At 37.5% G+C, this 12,163-nt stretch overlaps 1 protein-coding gene across 1 annotated transcript in view; it reads left to right on the forward strand.

The window, feature by feature from the left end:
• The window catches only part of FAM135B (family with sequence similarity 135 member B), a 244,861-nt gene that overhangs the window by 102,674 nt on the left and 130,024 nt on the right, over positions 1-12,163 (forward strand). The gene's annotated exons all lie outside the window — the stretch shown is intronic.

Below are 12,163 nucleotides of genomic sequence, written 5' to 3' on the forward strand. Positions count from 1 at the left end.
TGAACGGGTATATTCACATGATGGAGATGTTTGTTTAGAAGTTGAAGTAGCTATTTTTTGCTCATAGCTTTATGGTTAACTGCATACTCCTGACTTAAATTTCACACACACTTGCTTTCTTGTTTGGACACTGAGGAAAAGCCCTCTGCTTGTTTTAAAATAAATGCTTGATCCATGCATGACAATCATGTCACATCTTGCTCTAGAAGCTAAGTCTTCAGCCTTAAGAGATTTTGAATGTTGTGTGTGAGGTATGGAAATAGAAGGAACTTGAAAGTTATCAAGGTCAGGACTTGGAGGCTATCTTCCATAAAGAATTCAGTTATTTAGAGAATACTACTAATAATTTTTGAGAGGATGCTTTATTTCAAACTAGTAAGAAGCAAATGATCTGATAAATTCCAGTGTGGTAGTGGAAATCTGAATAGTGTTGTCTTTCAGGTTGGCATAAAACTAAAAAATGGACTGTTTGTCATCCTTGTTTGCTGAATATTCCTGCTTTCAATGAGAAAGCTTCTGCTTGGGATATGAAATTTCTTCTGTTTGTAGATAACACCTTTGCTTCTGACTAGGAGTTTTATTTTTACTGCATTCCTGGCTAGAGTATTCAAAGTTGGTTTGGTTTGTTTTTTTAGCTCAGCAGCTTAGTATGTGTGCTATTGCAGTGTTGTATGAGTGAAATATATTTTCATCAAGATGTTCTTGCTCCTGGAATTGCATTGTACTGGTGAAATGGGAGCAAAATAATCAAAATGACACATTTACTGGCTGCAAATAGGTCACAGTGAGTACACAGTGCTGGGTGTATTGCTTTATTTTGCTGACATTATCCCATACAAAGTGAAAAGGCTTACCAGGAAAAGTTTAATATTTGTTGTGTTTTGTTTTTTTTCCAAGCAGAGATGCACCTTTCCATCTCTTTTTGTTTGTTTGTTTGTTTTCTGAAGATATCTGGAAGAGGAAAAAGGAGTATCTTCATAAAGTATAATTTTGATCCATATCTAATGTTCTAAAGATGTGAAAATGTGCTAGTAAGCTTTCTGCCTTTATTGAAATGAAAAAGTAGGGCTTTAAGGTTGGAAAGCCATAATTCCTCCACAATTTACAAATTTGCAATACTTTGGCTTGGGAAGATTTCCCAAGATTTCATAGAGTGTTTTCCCAAGTTATCACTTTTTTAATATAAATATTTGCATGGGATGCCTTGGAATTTCTACAAAATGGCAGTATCTGATGTGTTCCAAATCTGGTTCTTCCTGCTGATTGAAATTGTGTGTCTGTATTACCTGGAACAACAACAACTACTGCTACTAAAAGAAAAAAAAAAAAAAAGAAAAAAGAAAAAGAGCTAAGAGATAAGGAGCTGAATCTATGGCAAACTAGTAAAAGTCATCACTGCTATATTGTAACTAGTCCAGTACCCAAAACGCACTTCACACCACCATGTGGCAGCGATCGAGAACAACAAAGATTCCTTAGTTTTTCTAAGGCATATATAATATAGGGTATAAAGTGTTCCTGTGGACACAGAGCCTTGAGAAGGTTTGAAAAACAAAGAAAAATGATTTAAAGTTACTCTTCCTTGCACATAACAGGCCTTTCCATCAGTCATGAAGAGCATCAATTCCAACAAAAGGATGCAAATACTATTTGGATCAAAAATCATATTCCTCCCATTGTTTCCTTATTAACCTCACTGAAGACCATGAAGGAGCACACTGCTTATAACATCCCAGGATTTGGTCTGTGCTTACAAGGGCAGAATCACAGCTCGGGTCTCTGGGAGGAGCCATTCATGGGTACAGTTAAGCTCTGTCAGAAATCAGTGTGGCCTAAGAAGCCCCATTTGAAAGGTGAAAGTTTCTCTGTTGCCTACACCTTAGCAGACAATTCTCTCCTGGGTGCAGAGTTTAACAACATAGTTTTGTCTGATTTTGGCGAGGAGCATCTCCTCCTGCCATCTGCTTAGATCTGACAAACAGAGGGCTAAATAGTGGTATCTATAACTTCATGATATGGGTAACCAGCTTGCCTTTAACCAGCCTGTTTGGGTCCCAGTGCCAGTGTAAATTGTGGCAGTACATCACTGATAATGTTAGTTTATTACAGGCTGCAAAACAACTACAGAAGGAGGATCATACTCTGCCCCTACCATCAGACCACTATCTGCATCAGAAATGTGCATCTTATTGCTGGTTTATGTACATCTGCAGCATGCTCCTGAGCTGCATTGCCCAAGTTTGCTTGGCTGGAAGTATTTGGGCACAAGCAAAGAGGGTTTCAGAGAAACTGCCTCAAGGGATATCTTTATCTTGCTAGCATATTTCCTTCCTCTGCAAATTAAGTGTGTTAAGGATGTTACTAAAGCCAACATTTAACTGCTTTGAAGAATCTGTATTTGTGACATGCAATGGGCTTATGTGCTCCCATCTCTCTGTTCAACTGAACCTCAAGAACTCAACATTCACCCTCCATAGCTTGAGGGTCAGCTATTCTGAGGCTGGAATAAGAGCCAAAGCCCCCAGGAGAAAATAGTGCCCTTACGTGAGGCAAACTTTCTAGCCATGCAAAGCCATCCTTCTGGTGAAGTTTACCAATATGTTGACCTGAATTTGAGAAAGAAACATTTTTTTGGGTTGCTTTGATAGACTGGTAGTCTCATTTTATTCAGCAGCTGTACATCAAGCCCTCTTCTGTTGGCTCCATCTCTAGTAGTGGCCCACATGGTCCTTTTCTTTTTTTTTTGGTCACAGATCAAACAGTACCAAGATCAATCAGCCAGCTTTTCCCTCTGTTTGTAAACGTCTTAATTTAGCTCTTGCTTTACAGCAAAACCTGGTGCAGTTATTTATATCAACATGGCCCCAACCACTTAAAACAAGTCAACATTCTGATTATGTCTCTGCATATTTTATTGCCTATATTTAAATCATGCTGCTCCAAAACGGCACCTGTTCTTCTGCTACTGTGTTCCAGTTTAATAGTTACAGCCTGTCCAAACACTCATCATGATGCAAAATGGTCTCCAGATTTGTTACTTTCTGTAATAGTCAACATCAGCATTGCAAATATTCCCTCTTCCAGTAGTATCAAGACCCTAGTTCTGCTGATGCTTCTCTGACCATCTCTCTGTCCAATTCTGTTACTATTACCCTTTCCACCTTATGAGTATATTTGTTGATAATAATTAAACCAAAACTGCTTGCCAAGCTTTCAGTGCTCTGAGATCTTGTCTTGCTCAGAGTGTGACAGTATGACACTAGTTTTTGTTGTGTTTTGGGGTTTTCTTGCTGTTGTTGTACCAGCACTGCAAACATACAATTCAACAGCTCTTTAAGAGCATTAATAGCATCACTGATTTCACATGCAAATTTAACACAGCTGCAGACAATGTTTACTTTGTTAGCTATCTCAGAGGATTTTAATATCTAAAAATGGTTGTGTTAAGGAGCCTTTAACCTGCCCAAAACTTGGATCAAGTGATCAAGACACTAGAAAACCTGACTTGCTATATATGCACATATTTTATTGAACCAGCAGAGTCCTCTTTTTTTTTTCCCTGGAATCCGTTATCTCCCTTATAAAGCATCTTCTGAAGTCTGAACAAAAAGAAGACTGTCTTCTAAAAAGTTCAGATTAACTCCCAGAACTTGTCTGTCCTGAACACAGCAAGAGGCAGAAATGGATTTGTAGATCAAAGTGTGCATTATCTAAGGAGTGAATAGAGACTCCACATCCAACCTTATCTTTTTATCTTATCAATTTGCTATCTTCTACATACTGAACACTTTTCAGTCCACTGGCATTCTGACTTGATTCCAGATAGATGTCTGTGTCATGAAGGCAAAATGTTGTATCATTAAGTTTTGAATATTTACCTTTTTTTTCTTTATCCTTTTTAAATACATGTATGGCAATAGTACCTACAAAGACACACGGTTTGCTTCTCTCACCCTTTTTATGTGTGATTCTGCAGATGCATTGAAAGTCCTATTTTTATGTGCAATTTTGCTGTGAATGACATTTGTCTGACTAGATACGGGCTTGGCTTGTGCCTACATCTGTGCAAGATACCTTCATCTCCCTTGGTTTTTAGCGCAGGAACAGGTGTCAATGGTCACATGAATCTTTTTGAGCATATTTGCTAGATCTTTATTAACTACAGTGTTAGTCTAAAGACCTTATACATATAAATGAATTTCTGCTTAGTGAGATGGATCTCATGGGCAAGTGTCTGCATTTTAAATTTTTCACAAACAAAGATAATCAATTAATATAGAGTATGTGCTCACTTAGAATGTCCTTAGAACATCTGAAGGAGACTTAATTTGTCCAACTGAAACTCTAGTGAATGTGATCAGGCAAAATGCATTGTAAGCATTTAAAGTCTGACAAGGACAGCTGAGTTTACAGTGCAGTTAGACAATGACATGAAATTTTTCATAACCAGAAATGAAAATGCTATTAGAACAGTGCCAAGAAAACTCCTATACTCTGTTAGATTTTCACTGTCTTAACTGTCCCTGGTTCATTAACTGTCACATGGTGATGTTCAAGTCCTTCTTGTAACTTCTTGGCTTCTTTGGTGATGTCTCGGTTGACATGGCAGTTTGTGCTCAAAAGCAGATAGCTCCTCTACTTGCGCATCAGGCAGCCACATGGCTCTTAAAAGAGGTTTCATCCTGTGGTGGGTTGAAGTTTCCCCCCAGCATTAACTTTTAGCCAGACTAACTTAGAAGCAAATGAAGCTGTATTTACGAGCAAAACCTACACTTCTTACATCTCTTTTGCAGCCCTATAGCACCTGATATGGAGTTTTTTTCCCAGAAGGATCTAGGTCAAGTTGCTAGCGTGTCCAGGTGTGGCCTCTTCAGAAAATAGACAGAATTGACCTTTAGGTGTTGCAAAAAGATTAAAGATTTGAATGAGGTCAAACATCCTGATGTACTCCTAAGGACTTAACACAGACCTGTGTCCATGTTTGGAAATCAGTCAGATATGTACTTGAATAGAATTTCAAGAACATTTAAAAAGTAAAATAAAATGTTGCGGGGCTCTTTTATGAGTACAAGAAAATAATATACAGTCCGTTTTCTAAATAGCTCTAATTTCCTGTGTGAAGCCAGCAAAAAGTGCAGACTGCAAAAAATATAGCTCCTTTTATTAGTGAGTAGAGCACAGTCAAATGTGAAAATGATGAATAATTTTGTCTGAATGTCCTAAATAGCCTTCAGAAAATGTGCTGATTTGTGATGCATTTTGTGTTTCTGAGGCTGATGGTGGCAACATTAGAAAAAAGATTCAGGTGAACAGTGGGAATAAGACACAAAACCTGCTGAAGACTGAAGATGTTGATGTTTTTAGGCGTTTGGACTCTTAGATCCAGTTGCGCATAAAATTTTAAAACATGTTTTTCTTTTCAAGGTCATAAAGATGAAATAGAGGGGTGGGGAAGGAAGTGGTAGGGAAGGTGTGAAGAAGAGAGGATTATGTAGCAGTGGGAAGCTAGTCCAGTTGAGAGTTGGTATTATCTTCTTTTTCATTCTGTTTTGCTCTCCCTGCTCTTCTGTCTGAATTTTCCCTGCTGTTTTATTTTGTGCACAATACCAACAGCAGGTTATTATTAACTGGTGTAAGCAGATAGTGATTTGTGCTGAGCTGAACTCAGAACTGATGTCCTGACGAACACGTGCTAAGAGAGGACAAATCGAGGTTGCTCTTCATTCTGTTTTTCAAGTGGTCTGACCTAAATTTGCACAGCTGTGTTCACATTTAATCCTGCCTAATAGCTCAAAGGCTTTATATCTCGTAATAGCAGCCTACTGGCACCTGACATTTATTCTGGCCCTTGTTCTGTTCTGCCCTATAAATCCTCTGGCACAAGCTTGTATTTTATTTCTTTTTCCTAGTACACTTATTCTTCCACCTAAATACCCTTGAAATGACTAATCTATGAAGGATATAATCTAGATCATTGTTTCTCAGCCTTCTTGGATTTGGAGACCTGAACAAATTTTCTGCTATGGGTTGGTCCCACAAAAAGAATGTGAGAGGAATTGAAGTAAGTTGTTAACTTGTTTTCCTTGTTTTCCTAAATGACTTTCTTTGAATTCCTTAGGCACACCATGTTTTCATGCATAACTATGTGGACCATATATTTGAAGTTATTGATCTAGAGTGAAGGTTCTCAGCTGTGAGATGTGAGTAGTTTTACTCATAATATTAGCCTTGTTGCTGGAGGCTGAATAGGTGTTTACACTTAGTGACAAAGGTACTGCTGGTAATTTATGATTTCTGGTTGTGCTACGTAAAAGACAAAGTACAGTGGAGTTTGTCATGACCAAAAAAAGAGAAAAAATAAATTAAACAAATCAGCTCCTTTGTTATGGGCTCAATTTTGGATACTCTTGGGGTTATGAGTAATTTTTTAAAGGATCATTTATTACTTCTGTGTCTTGAACTTGTAATATTTTGGCAGTAGAAACCAACAAACACTAGGAAAAGTGATTCATGGCATTGCACTCTTTATAAATATATGTCTGATGCATCTGACAAAATTGTGTATATTTATTGTCCTGAGAATATAACACACCAAGCTTTTATTTATTTATTAAATATTGGAAGATTATTCTCAGGTCTTGCATCCAAATTGATTTACCTCTTTAGAGTATAAAAAATAAATTAATTGTTAATATTTTGAACAAGATTAAACAGTTGTGCAGTGGGGGTGGGGACTTAAACAGATATGATTCAATGACACTGAAGAAAAAGTGCAAAAGATCACATTAGACAGGAAACCTAAAAATCTTATCAAAATACTTGCAAGATATTATTGCTGCCTTGTGGTGTGTTACTGTCTTATTCTGTAAACTATAATGGGGATTGTTAAGTGGTTGTAAAGACTGCAGATCTTTGGCACGTCCATAACTAAACAGCATTAGGAAGTTTCTTATAGCGAAGAACACCATGATTTCTGAACAAATCTTGAGACTGAAGTTTTAAATGGTAGTGCACATGTAGACAAACAGAAAAATCACACAAAAAAAAAATCACAGCAGCCTGAAAGTTGTGGATTTTTTTAGTTCATTAGGGGACAAATTAACAAGCCTTCTGACTGAATTCTGAATCACAGAATTCTTTAGGTTAGAAAAGACCTTTAAGGTTATCAAGTCCAACTATAGTTGTGTATGTGCATCATCTATGCAAATTTTATTCCACATGTTCCTTACTTTCAGCTTCATTACATTATTTAGACCCCATCAGTGAGGCCACTTACAGAGCCAGGTGATACCTGTTTTACATTGAGTGTAGACATTTTGATTTCTCAATCTGTTGAAGTTTTTGTACTTGTTTGTGTGAAACTGGATACTAGGCAGAGCTTTTTTGTTGCTCTTAGAACTGTGGCAAAAGGAAAGTTGCAAGGGATAACACACTTCACTGGCTTTCTATGACTCAGGATAAGTGCTCTATTTTGTTGGCTGATAGAATAAAATGGAAAGGTCTTATTCAACAAGTCAAAGGGATTAAAATCTGTGCCTGAAACACTTTACTGAAGTAGAATAGAATAGAATAGAACAAACCAGGCTGGAAGAGACTTTCAAGATCATCGCATCCAACCCATCATCTAACACCACCTAATCAACTAAACCATGCAACCAAGCACCCCATCAAGTCTCCTCCTAAACACCTCCAATGATGGCAACTCCACCACCTCCCCGGGCAGCACATTCCAATGGGTAATCACTCTCTCTGTGAAGAATTTCTTCCTAACATCCAGTCTGAAGCTCCCCTGGTATAGCTTGAGTCTGTGTCCTCTTGTTCTGGTGCTGGTTGCCTGGGAGAAGAGACCAACCCCCACCTGTCTACAACCTACTTTCAGGTAGTTGTAGAGAGCAACAAGGTCTCCCCTGATCATAATGTTTGGTGATTTCCCCAGGGCTGACACATATCTCAGGAAAAAAGATGTTTTATATCGCTTTAAGTGAAAAGTTTATATTCCAGTAATTCCTAAACCTCAGTAGTGCTGGGAAAGCAAGTAGAACTAGAAAAGAAGAGATATTCTGAATAGAATTCTATGCCATCTTTGCCCTAGAATACTCTGAAAGCATATTGCTCATAGGATATAAAAGTTCCAGGCCTTCCTATATCAATGATTTGTACTAAGAGGTAAAATTTAAAATATCATAACTAATTATTTAATAGTTATACTAAACAGTCTTTGTCATATCTTTAATATTGTATTTGGATTGAGTACTTCTAAAAGTATAAGGGAGATACTTTACTATCACCCAAAATCTTAGAAGATTACTGATTTGATTTATTTTAACAAAATGAAGTATCAACTTTTGAAATAGTTGTTGTGTTGAAGACCTCATCTCTTCCTCTGCCATTTGCTGGCAGAAAATGATGACAGGAGAACAGTCTATGACAATGTTGTAGTGAAAGGGCTTACTGACATTCATGACTGCTTTGAAATTAATGTATGAGATGCAACTGCTGGCATAAAAACTGAGACCCAGTTCAGCTGCATCAAGATGACTTTAATAAAGGAAAGCACACACACAAGAGACTTGGTCTAATGAGTCTGCTCAATTCTGTTAATTCTTTTGTGTCAGAACATGATTGTCCTTCCTCTACTGTGTTCTCTTTCTTAGAATTTTACTGTGGGTAAAGGCATTTGTGGAGATGAGAATCTGGGTTATCTGACTGAGACTTTATTCTGTACATTCAATCAAATAACATAATAAGTAAACAAGCAAATAAAAATGCCCAGTTTGCCACAAGCACCGGCTTCTGAAGAAATTAAAAACTAAAATAAAAGATGCTTTTAAAGCAGTAAGAATAGTTGTGTTATACTGGAAAGTGCATGTGCTGTGTGAGAGACAGCTTTATTTTCCTAAATTAATGTTTCTAGGTTTATGAGTCATTGTCCTTTATCACATGGTGTTTTGTTCTTTTTGTCCTTGTTGGGACTTTTTGTTGTTTTGGAAGGTTTCTTTTTCCTTCCTGCTTCTGTGATGGAGTTGGACAAGATTGGTGAAAGCACTACAAAATATCTGGTTTATTTTCACTTAGATATAATTGCACAAATGTGAGAAAGTTCAAGGACTGTCAGAGTATGAAGTGTCCTGTCCTTATTTTCACTATACTCTGTCCCCATCTTACCTTCATCTACTCCCTTTGGTTAGGTTGATGCTGATTGTTATCTCAGCAGGAATTGTCAGACTCATTTTCAGCTTCAAGGTATTTAATAGTTGTATGTGTGGGTACATAACCAACTAATCACACGTTCTTAGAGGACTAGGTCAGTTCACTGTGTCTCTTAAATGTCATTAACACAAACACTGTGAGTAAAATGGCAACTGGAATTGACTGTGTATTGCTAGACCACCCACTCTAACTGGAAGGACACATTGACAAAGTGGTGACCTGACTCCGAACTTGGGTTGTAAAAGCCTGTGAACAAAACACCTCTCATGTTGCTTTTGTGGCTTCACATTGTTAGTTAATAGTGTTGCCTTCAGTTCTCTTCTGGAAAATGAGAAGAGTTTGACTTTAAACCAGACACTTCAGAAAGAACAACCTACCAAATCTTTCCCAAGAATACCCTCAGCGTTTTTCATTAAACTGCTTATTAGATGAATTGATGACACTTCAGTACTGGCAAAATTCCCCACTGCATTTAGAATGCAGAGGTACTGGCATCCTTCACTTCGGTTTTATTTTTACTGACTATTTCTCTATTTATAACCCAAGGTTGTCTGATAGTGAGTAAGGATTGGTCAGAGATCCTTCACAAGCCTTGGATTTTGAAAAGGTATTCAGATTCCTTTAAGCAGTCATCCTAGTGCAGCAGTGAAAACTTGGTGCATCTTTTCAAAAACTTGTGCATTCCTGATTCAGAGATGTCTGAAGTTCTTCATTCATGTCACTGTTTGCTCACCTAACCCACATTTCCCAGGCTTATCTCTGAGTATGTTGTGGGAGACAGCGTCAAAACAGTTCTAAAGTTGAGGTAGACAAAAATCCATTGCTTTCCCCTCATATATCCAGCTGATCACACCATCGTAGAAGGCTACCAGAGTGATCAAGCATGACTTCTGTAATTAAATAATAATCAGTTTGGTGGCTTTTGCAGGACATTTCTTCTATATTTGTTTTGAGAGGATATAAAGTATGCAAAATAATTTGTACATACAGTGAAGAGCTGTGTATTTCTATGTAATTAATTTTTCATCTACCCTGGCTAACCTTAGCTTTGTGTCATTCTTCTATCTTGACAATTAGTCCTGGCTTCATTTGGCTGGCCATCCATTATATCACTTCTCTTTAAATTGGTGCCTTCAAAAGCACGAAGTTTCCTTTGATCCTGAGCTTTTGGTCTAGGGAAACATGCCTCAGCACAGCACCCAGATTTACCCAGAGGCAAGTCTTCCAATTAGTGCTCTCCTCAGGGCTATATAACTTGTCAGTATTGCTTTGTGGTATTGTGGTTTTTTGTGTTTCCCTGCTTTGCTTTGACACTGTACACCCAAACAAGACTATCGCACACATAACCAGGTGGGTATGTGATATATATGCCTTATAATCATTATGCAACTCTTTAGACTGTGCAGAAAGGCAAAAGGAAAAGGGATTAGTCTCATTCCTGGTGAAATGAGAGGGGGAATGAGGAAGTGTGTGTGGGGGGAAGGTAGTAGTTTGTCAAGTAATAGTGTTTAAGTTTACCTTCACTGCTTCTAAATCATGGCTGGACATGAGCTAAAATAGAGTTTTGTACCTTTTGGGTATATCAGTTGAGTAGCTTAGCAATTGTCCTTTTCTTTCTCACAGCTATAGACATATGTTACATATACTATTTACATCTTATGTGTGTACTCTTGTCATTCCAAAGCTAACACCTGCAATTTTAGTTTTTGAGGAAGGTGAGTGTAAAATCAACAACCTTTTAACTCTGGAATGAGCTTTTTGAAAAGCAATGTTGGAGAGGATAACCAGAAAGAAAACATACTTTAAAATAATTGGTGTAATAAGCTAGTCAGCTGGAAAATTACTAATCAGGAGCGAGCACTGAAAATTATCAGAAAGCTATAGCCTAAGGCTTATCTAAGGACTTCATGAAACAAACTCCATTTCATTCCTGCTTCTTTGGAGGAAAGGATCAGATCTTTGAGTGACATGGAAATTACTTGCTAGGACACAGGGAGAAGTTTTTCACTTTACAATGTCAGCTATATGTCCCCTTAAAGCCCGATATATCTCAGGAGAATTATTGATAGTCCTGATATGGATCTTCCTCAGATACACTTGGCTGCTGTCAAACAGCTACCAAAATGATACTTTTGAATGTGTTAATTAAACAAATCTGATCTCTGTCTTATCAATGATGCTATAGACAATTTCCAGACAGCTTGCAGATTGTGAGAAGTAGGCTTTATGGAAGAATAGAATAGAATAGGCCAGGTTGGAATAGACCTTCAAGATCATCACGTCCAACCTATTATCCAACCCACAAGGAAAGGAGGAAAGGTTAAACAGACAATTCAAAATCTGTCCAAAGGCTGTAAAAACCCATGGCTTTCCTCTGCTACAGTTAAGGAAATATTAAGGGTGTATTAAATAAGGCTGGTTTGAGAAGCTCCTTTTGCAGAGCTTTCTTGAGTAAGGTATGACCTCCTGAGGTCACTTCCAAACTGAGTTATTCTGTGATTCAATAAACATAAGACATATTATCTGCAAATAGTTTTAATACTTCAAAATCTTGATCTGGATGTTGTGGTCTATTCGGTGCTTTGATTGTCAGCATTTTCCTACCAGAATCTCTTCCATTCATTAATCTTTAAATTATTCATATTCCCTCGGAAGCTTCCCCTCTGGGACTTTAATTAAGTCATAGGAGGGGTCAAAAGCAAGAGAATTCTGAATTCTACTCTCATCTGCCTGGGATTTTTATCTGTCTGGCCTGTGCTTTTACAGAAATGAGCTGTGCTGACCCTGGATATATGCCAGTTGGTAAAGCAGGATGAAAAAATCAATTTCCCATACCAGAGTAGCAAGAGAGTTACTTAAAATTCATGTTGAGATTCTTGCACTTAATATGTTATTTACTTTTTTGCTTCTTATACTTTATATAATATTATCATTCTGTCCTTGGGCTTAATTA

Source organism: Melanerpes formicivorus, unplaced genomic scaffold, assembly GCF_026170545.1.
Source record: "Melanerpes formicivorus ecotype bairdi unplaced genomic scaffold, bMelFor1.0.p_v2 SCAF_32, whole genome shotgun sequence".
Classification (NCBI taxonomy): domain Eukaryota; kingdom Metazoa; phylum Chordata; class Aves; order Piciformes; family Picidae; genus Melanerpes; species Melanerpes formicivorus.